Here is a 10133-nt window from a genome sequence, read left to right on the forward strand (position 1 = left end):
TATACAGCCTGAGGACATCTGTTGTTGACCTCCTCCCCCACTGTAGACTGCGCCTCCAGCCACACCCCAGAGTTGAGACCTGCAGGATGTCCTGAGTCTCCACCTTCAGCCCAGCAGCCAGCTTCCCTTGGACTTCCCCCTTGACTTTGTTCTGACTCTTCCTGACTCCTCCCGAATTTCTTATGTTATTCAAATGTCATTGTAACCTAGAGATTCAGTTATGTTCTCTTGTATATAAATGCTGAACCCCCAAAGTAAAGACGAGCCTTGATTGGAAACCCTCAACTTGGCTCCATGTCCTTTTGTTCTCGAACTCTGTGTTTCAGGTCTCCTTTCTTCCTTCGGTCGAGGCAGAACCCGGTTCATGAAACTGCGGGACAGTTTCACAAGATCATCTGGGATTAAAGGTGTGGTGGCATAGTGGATATGAATCCTAGAAGATTAAGACTGGAAGATCTATGAGTTCAATCAGGGTCACCTGGGGTTAAAGGTGTTACCACCTTTATGTAGTTTATAAATACAATTTTCATTAGTGAGTACAAATGGACCAAAATACAACTCTTTGATTATAAAACCTGAGTCTTATAAAAAAGAAGTGGTTTATACAGATCTCTGGAACAGGAGAATCCTATCTTGCTATTTCTCAAGCTTCTGGCAAAGCCACTAATGGAAAGATAAATTTAGCTTACCATTTCTTTTCCTGTTCTACATTTAGAAATTTTTAATTCTGATGTAATTTAGTTTTCATCTCATAAATACTTTGCTGCTTATATTCTTTTATCTGAAAGATTAGGTGCTTATTTTCTTATTTTGTGAAATATAAAATGCAAAACAAAGAAAATCAAATGTAGTCCTTACTAAGGTCACAAAATGAGTACTTAGCCAATCAGAACTTTAAGCCAAGTGTTCAAGCACATTCCTACTTTCTTGTACCAGATTTCAGGAACTTTTTCATTATATAAACAGAATGCTATATATGAAGTTTTCTTTCTTTAATAGTGAATAATATTAAATATTTAATATTTAATAATTTAATAAATAATTCTCTCTATATAATGTAAATTATCAAATGTATTATCTTTAAAACCAGAAAAAAATATGAGAGAAGATACTTTACTCATATACCATGACTGGAAAATTACAGCATAAATGCATCATCATTTTCAATTTTGTATAAAAAATTACCATGAACGTATTACTTACCTCAAAGTCCAGTTATGATATTAGCTTATTTATAGTTAAGCAGTTAAACATGGTATATGTAAAGAATGTCTCTTATGGTGGACATCAAGGTGTCAACTACACTTATCATTCTCAACTGGAGGCTTGTGTAATATGTTAAAAGCACTGGGTTTGGAATCCATCTTCTCTAATTTTCTGCATGCATTTCATCTTATATTACCAAGCCAATTTTAGTAGATTATGTCCCTTAAGTAATTTGAACACAACCTAAATTTTGGAGACGGTTGAGTAGCTCCATCCCTCAACTGGGGGACCATACCTATCTACTGGAGGTGGTCTCCAAAGGTTCTATCTCTGCTTTTTGTGTATTTGAGCTGAAGTTATCACCATTGGGTCCTGGGAGCCTCTTGCTTCCCTGGTACCTGAGACTTTCTAGTGGCTACCACAATTCCTCATCCTCTACTGCTACATATTTTTTATTTGATTTCCAGACACTCTGTACTTCTCACCAGTCCCTTCCAATAACTGATCCTGTCCCGACTACCTATCACATTCCCCCCTCCCTCTGCATCCTTTGATTATTTTGTCCCCTCTACAATGTAGGATTGAAGCATCCACACTTAACCCGGAAATGTTCCTGTACAAAAAAAAGACAGGGACAAAAAAAAAAAAAGAAAAGAAACTGAAGGAAAGGCCATCCAGAGACTACCCAACCTAGGCAGTCTCATCTGTAAACACCAAACCCTGACACTATTGCTATTATGAAGAAGAGCTTGAGAACAGGAACCTGGTATGACTGTTCCCTGAGAGGATCTACCAGCACTTGACCAATACAAATTCAGATACTCACAGTCAGCTATCAGACTGAGTTTGAGGACCCCTATAGAAAAGCTAGGAAAAGAACTGAAGGCACTCAAAGGAATTGCAACTCCATAGGAAAACAATATCAACTAATTGGACCACCCAGAACTCCCAGAGACTAAACTACCAAACAAAGAATATATATGGAAGGATTCATGGCTCCAGACACATATGTAGCAGAGGATGGCCTAATTTGACATCAGTAAACAACCCAGATGTCCCTCAACAGAGGAATGGATACAGAAAATGTGGTACATTTACACAATGGAGTACTACTCAGCTATTAAAAACAATGAATTTATGAAATTCTTAGACAAATGGATGGGTCTGGAGGATATCATCCTGAGTAAAGTAACCCAATCACAAAGGAACACAATGTAATGCATTCACTGATAAGTGGATATTAGCCTAGAAGCTCCAAATACCCAAAATTCAATCCACAGACCACAAGAAACTCAAGAAGGAAGACCAAAGTGTAGATACTTCGATCCTTCTTAAAAGGGGGAACAAAATACCCATGGAAGGAGTTGCAGAGACAAACTGTGAAGCAGAGACTGAAGGAAGGACAATCCAGAGACTGCTACACCTGGGAATCCTTCCCATATTCAATCTCCAAAACCAGACACTATTGTGGATGCTAGCAAGTGCTGGATGACAGGAGCCTGATATAACTGTCTCCTGAGATGCTCTGACAGCGCCTAACTAATACAGAAGTAGAGACTCACTCCATTGAACTGAGAGCAGGGTCCCCAGTGAAGGAACTAGAGAAAGGACCCAAGGAGCTGAAGGCTTTGCAGCCCCTTAAGTCGAACAACAGTATAACTAATTAGTACCCTCAGTGTGCCCAGGGACTAACAAACAACCAAAGAGTATACATGGTGGTATTCATGGCTTCAGTTGCATATGTAGCAGAGGTTGGCCTAGTGGGTCATCAATGGGAAGAGAGACCCTTGGTCCTGTGAAGTTTCTATGCCCCAGTGTAGGGGAAAACCAGGGCCAGAAAATGGGAGAGGGTGGGTTGGTGAGCTGGGGGAGGAGAGAGGGAACAGTTTTTTTTTTTTCTAGAGGGGAAATCAGGAAAGCATATATCATTTGAAATGTAAATAAAGAAAGTATCTAAAAAAAAAAAAGCCAGAGAAAGAGAGAGAGAGAGAGAGAGAGAGAGAGAGAGAGAGAGAGAGAGAGAGAGAGAAAGGAGATTCTTGGTCCTGTGGAAATTTGATATCCCAACATAGGGGGATGGTAGAGAGGTGAGGTTGGAGTTGGTGAGTGAGTGGAGGAGCACCCTCATAGAAGCAAATAATGGGATAGAGGATGATGGGATGGGGCTTTGTGGAGGAGTAACTGGAAAGAGGGATATCATTTGAAATGTAAATGAATAATAAAAGAAGGAAAAGATAAAAATTTGAATGCCACTGATTTCCTTTCCTCCTTTTTATTCTCCTTTACAGATTCCCTTTTTTGAAATACCAATTACCTTGATTTCATCTTGTCTAGGTCAGACAGACTGTGTAACCTCAGATATCATGGAAAGTTTATCACTTCCAGTTCATAGACATCAGGGACAGTAAAACCAACACATTTTTTCTCTAAACAGATTATATGATACCAAGGATCACTATATGGTCTTTTTCAGTTCTAATTTTTAATATTCTGCATAGTACTTCAGTAATAACAATGTACATTTTCCAAGTACATTTCAAGTTTCCTTGATTATGTTAAAGAAAAGTTTGTTAAATTAAAAACAGCAGAAAGATGAATATGAAGAGGAATTTTCAAGTTACCTGTATTCTACAAAAGGGAAAATTAAGCAAAAATAATAGGATTCTCAGCTTCATGACATCTTTGAAATAAGAATTCTATTAATCATTGATTCATGTGAAACTTAGTAGATAATACTTATGAATTATGTTGTGTCCCTTAAAATGGAGTAGGTTATAACTCAGAATAGAGAGAAGTTTTTTTTTTGTAGGAATTTTGTCTTTGCTTTCAATTTAAGAACTTATCTACATTGTTGGAAATCCAACTGTACCCTGATGGATGTGCTTGAATGGACAGTTTTCTTTTTTTTTTTAATTTGTGTTTTGAGATATAGCCTCATTTACTCTGTTGACCCCAAGCTCAATGCATAAATAGTTGCTACACACAATAAAATCTGATGGTCAGTATCAAAGTCATATGTAAGTAACTCTCCTCCATCTCCACATTTCATTTAAAACAACCAATTCATGACCTCTGTAATGGCTATTCCTGGTTGTCAACTTGATTATATCTGGAATGAACTACAATCCAGAATTGGAAGGCTCACCTGTGGACCTAATCTGGAGGATGAGAGATACAAGTTTCTGACCTGGATCTTGGCATGGAAATTGTGTGGTATAGTGGCTATGAATCCCAGAAGATTAAGACAGGAAGATCTCTGAGTTCAAGGTCATTTGGACCACACCTTTTGCTAAAGACCTATATAAGGACATTGGAAAAAGAAAGGCTTGGTCTGCTTTGCCTGCTTGCTTTGTTGGACTGAGTAACTGCTAGATCCTTGGACTTCTATCACAGCTGTTGCTGACCATTGTTGGTAGCTGGACTACAGCCCGTAAGTCATCAACAAATTCCTTTATTACATAGAGACTACCATATGTTCTGTGACTGTAGAGAACCCCGACTAATTCAACCTCCAAAAAAATCTGAATCTTGGGTATGTTAGACATCCATTTGTTTTGTTTTGTTTTGTTTTGTTTTGTTTTGTTTTGTTTTGTTTTCATTCTCTTGCCTCTTTTTCCCACTGATTGAGGTCCTTGCCACCATGAAATCTCTAGAATTTTTGTCCTGTGCGCCTCTTAAGTTTACCTACAAATCTTCTGGGACTTATAAATTATTAATTTCTTTTATTTGGCTTTTACTTGCTTCTTCAGTCTCGATGTAGCATACTCTTATCTTCACTGCACATTGCCCACTTTGTTTCTTATATTATTTAATTTATATTTTATAGCTGTTCATAGTATTCTAATATAATGCCTTAATATCTGCAAAATTGCTGACATTGTCTAATGTCTATAGTTTACTTCCTGCTTCCATGTCTATGCATGCCTTAGTTTCTCTCTGTGTATATTTCTTTCTCTATTGTGTATTATCTATCTATCTATATGTATTCATTCATATGTTTCTATCTGTATAGACATAGATAGATAGATAGAAACATAGAGATAGATACCTACATCTATATTAATAGATATAGATACATTTATCTCTCTATTGATCAATTGATCAAACAATCAATGATTGATCTTCAATATATGTCCTCTGACATCCACATGCACAAGCACTTCCCTCTACAAACATACATATGCATTAACACAAAAAATAAATTAATGATAACATTTAAAGTATGCACTTGGTATTTGTTATGTTTTGCAGACTTATCATTTTCCAGATATATGACTCTGGTAAACTTAATTAAATTCCTTAAATCTTAGTTTTTCATTTTATCTGAAAAATAAAGAAACAAGAATATTTTTACCAGATATATGTGGAAACAAACAGGAAAGGTATTTTGTAGAATACTTTAGATTCTTAAATTTCCAATGATATTTGAATGAGAAGAGAGTTCCTGAATATTTTGGCACTTATATGCTCCTTCCTCAAACTACCACAATTACTATATGTGCAGTATTCTCATAATTGAACACATTAAATTGATATATATTCTAGCTTCCAGGATGTTTTATGATGTAAAATGATAAACCCACACACAATGATTAGGTTATTCTTAATATAATTGTGATTTATTTTTGTCTTTAAGAATTCAATAAAATGACTATAGTTCAAACTATCGTTCAAATATATGAAGGAAAATTAATTATATCCAAGTACTTTACATTTATACTTTAATACTAAATAGCAAAAATTTAGACAATTAAATAGTGAAAAATCTGTTTCATTTTCAGACTTCAGGCCACACTGAGCATTTTTAATCTAAGTGTAGTTCTTAAATGTATGTCTAATAATTATCCAACTTGAGAATTAAAATGTAACCTGTAGCATCTAGGATATTTTATTTACAATGTAATTTCATGGGCATAAGTTAAACTCTATATTACCTAAGCAGAATTAATATTCCTAAATTTACTTAAAGAACAAATGGAATGTATTATCACTTGCTTTATCTTTGTGTATGGGCCACCACAGTAACAAAAATAAATCAAATTCTTTAAATAGTTCACAAGTGTTACTAGTATATTCACATATCTTCAGACATAACTAGGAGAATGACATTATGAAGATTGTGAATCCCTTTCTAAAGAGCAACTATAAAACCAACCTATTTGTCAAAGTGATAGCTTCATTGACTTAGGAATTGCAAAATGTAGTCTTTTCATGAAAAAGTCATGATGTTTAAATTGTAGAGATGAACATATGTTACTTACTATTAAGAACATTCTGCCCTGTTCATTGTCACTACATTCACAATACCTAGTAAATGGGGACAAAAAGTCCCTGAGTGTTCTTCAACAGATGAATAGATAATGAAAATGTGGTATAAATAAAGTCTTTTCAGCTGTAAAGAAAAATGAAAATTTTAGGTTAGGAAACAGAAAACATTATACCTAGAGTGATATTCTACTCTCAGAAATACAAATACTTCATGTCTTCCATTATTTCTGGATATGAGCTCTGAATCTTTAGATATAAATATATAAACTGGGGTAAAGATAAAAACTAGGGAAATAAAATGCAAAATACCAAAATTATTAAGATGCTACTAAGACAAATGTTAGAGAAATACTCAAGAAAGAGTGAACTATCTAAGTTAGTTATATTCCCATTTAAGACTGCAGATAATGAGGTGAAAAGAAACAGGAGAGTAGAACTTAAAGAAACATGAATGAAATTGAAAGACAAAAAAGGATAATTACTTATAAAGGCTGGTAAAACCAACATACTTTTGGCAACCTATAAAAATGGGAGGACAGACGAAAGGAGAACAGATACAGAAGAGGAATGTGGATGAGAGGAAGCTAGGTGAAGGGAGGAGGGTGAATGGAATTTAAAGAGAAACTAGATTATATGGAGCTTAACATGGATGGTTTTTATGTGCCAGTTATTCTAATAAAATTCAATGAATAACACTATTATGGTGATGAATACATACCAGATTTCATTTCTTATCTGAATTGGATAATTCATTAAATTTTAACTATTATTTATTAACACAACTAACTTGGATATGTAATATAAGCCCTCTTAAAGTTTGTTTTTTTAGTAAAAAGTATATACTTGGACTGATTTATGAGTATTCGTCACTGTTTGGCTAAGATACACTTATCAATGAGTACATAACATGTATGTCCCTTTGAGTCTGGGTTACCTCACTTAGGATGATATTTTCTTTCTTTGTTTTATTTAATCATTTCCTCTTTTTCTTTTTTATTGGATATTTTCTTTATTTACATCTCAAATGTTATCCCCTTTCCTGGTTTCCCTTCCTCCAGGAAACACCCTATCACATCAACCCCTGATTCTATGAGGGTGTTCCTCCACCCCCCCTACACACACACACACACACACACACACACACACCTCTGTCCTTGATTCTCCTACACTGGGGCATATATCCAGCCTTCATAGGACCAAGGACCTTTCCTCCCATTGATGCATGACAAGGCCATCCTCTACTCCATATGCAGCTGGAGCCATGTGTACTCCTTTGTTGATAGTTTAGTCCCTGGGAGTTCTGGGGTGTCTGCTTGGCTGATATTGTTCTTCCTATGGAGTTGAAAACCCCTTCAACTCCTTCAATTCAATCTTTTCTCTAACTCCTCTATTGGGGACCCCTCTCTTAGTCCAATGGTTGGCTGGGAGAATCAGCCTCTGTATTTGTGAGGCTCTAGCAAGGCCTCTCAGGAAACAGCCATAACAGGCTCCTTTCAGCATGCACTTCTTGGCATCCACAATAGTGTCTGTGTTTGGCAACTGTATTTGGGATAAATTCCCAGAGGGGATAGTCTCTGGACAGCCTTTCCTTCAGTCTCAGCTCTACTCTTTATCTCCATATTTGCTCCTGCGAGATTGTCTTCTTTCTAACAAGGACTGAAGCACCCACTTTTTGGTCTTCCTTCTTCTTGAGCTTCATGTGGTCTGTGAATTGTATCTTAGTTATTTGGAGCTTTTAGGCTAATATCCACTTATCAGTGAGTGCATACCATGTGTGTTCTTTTAGAATTGGTTTATCTCACTCAGGATGATATATTCTAGTTCTATCCATTTGCCTCAGAATTTCATGAATTCAGTATTTTTAATAGCTGAGTAGTGCTGTGTTGTGTAAATGTTCTACATTTTCTGTATCCATTCCTCTGTTGAAGGGCATCTGGGTTCTTTCCAGCTCCTAGCTATTATAAACAAGGCTGCTATGAACATAGTGAAATACGTGAACTTAATACTTGGAACATCTTCTGGGTATATGCCCAGGAGTGGTATAGCTGGGTTCTCAGGTACTACTATGTCCACATTTCTGAGGAACCATCAAACTGATTTCCAGAGTGGTTTTTACCAGCTTGCAATCCCACCAGCAATGGAGGAGTGTTCCTCTTTCTCCACAACCTCTCCAGCATCTGCTGTCATCTGAGTTTTTGATCTTAGCCATTTTGCCTGGTATGAGGTGGAATCTCAGGGTTGTTTTGATTGGCATTTCCCTAATGACTAAGGATGTTGAACATTTCTTTAGGTGCTTCTCAGTCATTCAGTATTACTCAGTGGAAAATTCTTTGTTTAGCTCTGTCACCCATTTTTAATAGAGTTATTTAATTCTCTGGAGTTTAACTTCTCAATTTCTTTGTATATACTTTATATTAACCCTCTACCAGATGTAGGAATGGTAAAGATCTTTTCCAAATTTGTTGGTTGCTATTTTGTCCTATTGACAATATCCTTTGCCTTACAGAAGCTTTCAATTTTATGAGGTCCCATTTGTCAATTCTTGATCTTAGACTACAAGCCATTGGTATTCTGTTCAAGAATTCTTCTCTTGAGCCTAGGTATTCAAGGCTCTTCCCCACATTCTCCACTATAAGTTTCAGTTTATCTGGTTTTAAGTGGAGGTGTTGATCCACTTGGACTTGAGCTTTGTACAAGGAGATATACATGTATCAGTTTGTATTTTTCTAAAAGCTGACCTCCAGTTGTATCAGCACCATTTGTTACAAATGTCTTTTTTCCCTTGGATAGCTTTACTTCCTTTGTCAAATATCAAGTGACTATGTTTGTGTGGGTACATTCTGGTTCTTCAATTCTATTCCATTGATCTTCCTGTCTGTCTCTGTACCTATATCTTGCAGATTTTATCACTATTGTTCTATAATAGAGCATGAGGTCAGGGATGGTGTTTTCCCCAGAAGTTCTTTTATTGTTGAGAATAGTTTTTGCTATCCTGGTGTTTGTTGGTATTCCAAATAGATTTGCAAATTGCTCTTTCTAAATTTATGAAGAATTGATTTGAATTTTGATAGGGATTGCATTGAATCTGTAGGTTGGTTTCGGCAAGACGGCCTTTTTACATGGAAGATCTTTCCATCTTCTGAGATCTTTGATTTCTTTCTTCAGAGACTTGAAGTTCTTGTCATACAGGTCTTTTATTTGCTTGACTAGAGTCTTATCAAGGTATATAATATTACTCATGACTATTGTGAAGGGTATCATTTTCCTAATTTCTTTATCAGCTTATTTATCCTTTGAGTAGAAGAAAGCTACTGATTTGTTTGAGTTAATTTTATAACCAGACACTTTGCTGAAGTTATTTATCAGCTTTAGGAGTTCTTGGGTGGAATATTTGGGGTCACTTAAATATGATCATATCATCTGCATATAATGATATTTTGACTTCTTTCTTTCCAATGTGTCTCCCTTTGACCTCCTTTTGTTTTCTAATTGCTCTAGCTAGAAGTTCCAGTAGTATATTGAATAGATAGGGACAGACAGTACAGTCTTGTCTAGTCCCTAATTTCAGTGGGATTAATTCAAGTTTCTCCCCATTTAGTTTGATGTTGGCTACTGGTTTTCTATATATTGCTTTTACTTTGTTTAGATATGGTCCTTGA

This window comes from Mastomys coucha, unplaced genomic scaffold (assembly GCF_008632895.1).
Source record: "Mastomys coucha isolate ucsf_1 unplaced genomic scaffold, UCSF_Mcou_1 pScaffold6, whole genome shotgun sequence".
Classification (NCBI taxonomy): domain Eukaryota; kingdom Metazoa; phylum Chordata; class Mammalia; order Rodentia; family Muridae; genus Mastomys; species Mastomys coucha.